The sequence below is a fragment of the Nipponia nippon genome, unplaced genomic scaffold (genome assembly GCF_047370975.1).
Source record: "Nipponia nippon isolate SJK-2023a ecotype South Korea unplaced genomic scaffold, ASM4737097v1 scaffold_6, whole genome shotgun sequence".
In the NCBI taxonomy this organism is placed as follows: Eukaryota; Metazoa; Chordata; class Aves; order Pelecaniformes; family Threskiornithidae; genus Nipponia; species Nipponia nippon.
This window is the reverse complement of record NW_028262380.1, coordinates 49,095,446-49,098,543: the sequence shown is the minus strand read 5'-3', so window position 1 is coordinate 49,098,543 and position 3,098 is coordinate 49,095,446.

Genomic DNA, 3,098 nt, shown 5'->3' with positions numbered 1-3,098 from the left:
CTCTCTTTGATGGGTTTTAGGAAGTGATGTAATTCCGTCTGGGCCTGTCAAGTGAGCAATGATTGCAAAAGAAAGAAGAAAAAAAAAAAAGAAGTTGCTTTTCAAGCACTAACTTGGCTGAAGCACCTTTATGCCGTAGGTGAACGCACTCCTACTCTCCTCTGCTTTTTTGCCGCCTGACTTTACTACCATCTGTCTTCAACTACATGCAGTGTCATGGGATGAGCATCACACAAATATAAATCCGACACAAAAGATCATTTCTGTGTGTTAGCGGGAAGGTTTTAGGTTGCTTTTCAGGGTGGTTGAGCAAGCAGATTTCAATAGTGTCTCCCCCCTGCCTTGGTTTTCAAGCTGTAATTCTCGCTCCAGCACAGGGCGACACCGTGTGCATTTATGATCCCAAAAGGCAAGCCCCAAGCGGGACTGTCTCCAGCAAATGGGAAAAGTGGCTGGTTTGCTTGGCAGCCTGTAACTGAGTATTTTGGGCTGGTTTGAGCTGGGGAAGAAGACAAAGCACAAAACCACATCATTTTTTGTCAGGAGCAGGTGGTTTAGCTGGAAAGCAGTCAGACACCAGTGTGACGATGTCTGTAGATAATGGGGGATGGAAGATCTCGAGCCCCACCTGGATGCAGTGCCTGGTGTGGGGGTCCACGGTGCCACAGTTGACGGAAGCGGCGAGTGCGCAGGTAACTCCTGCCTCCCTTCCTCCCTCCTCCTGATTTTTGCTCCCCCCCGGCGGTCTCTGGCCGGGTGTGCAGACCGCGGCGTACGGCTGTGCCCCTCCACGCTGCCCCATCCTCTGCGCCCACCGCCCTGCCACCGCCCGCTCACTCAGAAACACGCGAGAGTTGACCAGGGGCTTCCACGTTATCGCCTGTCGCTGGACAAGAGCAACGGAGGAGCTCAACATTAAAACCAGTATTTTCAATCTTCTTGCTATATGGGGTGGGCCTAGCCAGGGCTCAGAATTTGGACCTGGAAATAAACCATACCTGTCCCCAAGGTGGGGTGGGGTGGGGGGGTGGGGTGGTTGGACCGTAGGTTTGGTTTGTTCCACTGTACAAATAAGTGCTTGGTCTAAAATTCATCCCTCTGAGCCCGGGAGAGTGTGCACCCCAGATTTTACTCTGGAGCATCCCAGGTTTCAGCCATTTAAAATACTTGCATAAAATTTTCCAGTAATGAGCTAAGGAAGAAGAGACGTATGCTGCCAGTGTAGCAGCTTCATGGTACTCCCCCAAGACATTAGTCTGTGTCAAAACGTGATTTCTGGTGAATTAGTTGAAGCTGGCAATGGTGAATATTTGTGTTTAGATGGGTGGGAGCTGCTGAAGTGACCAATTGTTGCTCTCCTTCTGCAGCTAGTAATTTCTCTTAACACCCTGATGCTTTTATAGGTCATCAGTTATAGTTTCTTAGCTTGAGTAGCTGAGAAATAGGTCAGTGATTCATTTAATGACCAGCTTGTTAATAGATTTAAAACACTTGAATGATTTAGTTCACTAAAAATCTGAACTGGTTGCTTAGTATTGGCAATGTACGTTTATGCACTTCATAAAACAGTGCGGGGGGGAAAGCAAAGCAAAGTTACAACATTGCAGCTACAAGAAGATAAAGAGGAGCTCTGAGTTATGAAACTGCTGACTGACTAATTAAATATTTCTAGGAGATATTCTTTAATGTGATGTCATAGCCATACATGATAATACTTACCAGATAGAAGTGTTAGAGGTGAGACTTGCAAATGCTTTAAGATTTTCCTGTTAAGAAATGTCAGAAGTTCCAAGTATTAGTAATAATGTCTAATTGATATAGATCCTTTCAATTATGAAAGTCCAGTAATTGAGGGTACCCAGGCATCTCCTGTGTGCTAAGAGGTGCCATGGCTTTGTCTAGCCCGGCGATAGGAAAACCGATAATCAGCCATTGGGGCAGCACGGGCAAGGACTGTCTGTGTTTTGATGAGCACAGACTCAGGTCTTAAGGCTATTACTACTGTCCAGCCGCCGTTTTTCTTTAGCTTTAGTCAATAGTAGGCAAAGCCATGCTTTTTAACAGTATTTTTATCTGTCATTGATTTCTCCATAAAGAATGTGTTATCCTCCTTGCTATTTCTTCGCCATCTCCTTCCCAAGTTTGCCACTCTCACTCTTTTTAATACCACATGGGCTGCAAACATGTTCTCTCAGTTTATCCTGCCCTGAGTTTTTGGCTATTTTGCCCCATGCTGTAGACTTAGCCCAACTCATTCACCCTTACTAAAACGTGAGCCTAGATAGAAAGATGGGAAGGTAAAAGAGGAAAGGACTTGTTGGTTTTGTTTTGTATTTCTTTGCTGCATTTTTATCTCCTATCTCTAACGTACAAGACTATACCCTTGCCTCTTCTCCCTTCCAGTCTTTCTGTATAGGCTGTAGCATTTCCCATTCATATTCCCATCAACTGTTTTTGACACACCTTTGGCTAACAACCCATCACTGCCCTTTGAGGGCAAGATAGCCACCCGCTGGTGTGTACCCAATTAATGATTTCTAAGGCAAATTAAAGTTCAGGAAAGGTGACTTGGTGCTACATTACATTTTAATTAAGACTTCAGAGTGATATAAAGGCAGCTTGGCACAAATTTGACTATTTTAATTAAAAAAAAAAATTGTAGAGAAAGAGGAACGAGATATTTTGGACGCTGAAGAATCGGACTGTCAAAGAAGTGCAGTTACCTCAGTCCATCCCCACCAGTGCTGCGATCGTGCTCCCCCTGAAGCACTCCCAGCGGGCTCCCTCCCTCCCAAAGTATCTTTGCCTCGGTCATCTTCTTCAGCCACATGCTTCTCTCTTCACAGTAGAAATACGGAAAACAAGAGCTATAGTGACAACCTCGCTGCAAACAAACTTGTGCATTTGGAAATTCAGGAGGCTTCAGTCACAGATGATTTTTGTAAGAGGGGTAGATTGTATCTGATAATTTCATAGGCCTTAGCGTATTTACTAGGATCCACAACGCACCTTAGCAAAAAGAAATGTCTTTTCACAGGTGAGACAACTAACTTTCCTGGGTGTTTTCAGCATATGTTACCCCACTGGAAACATCTGCG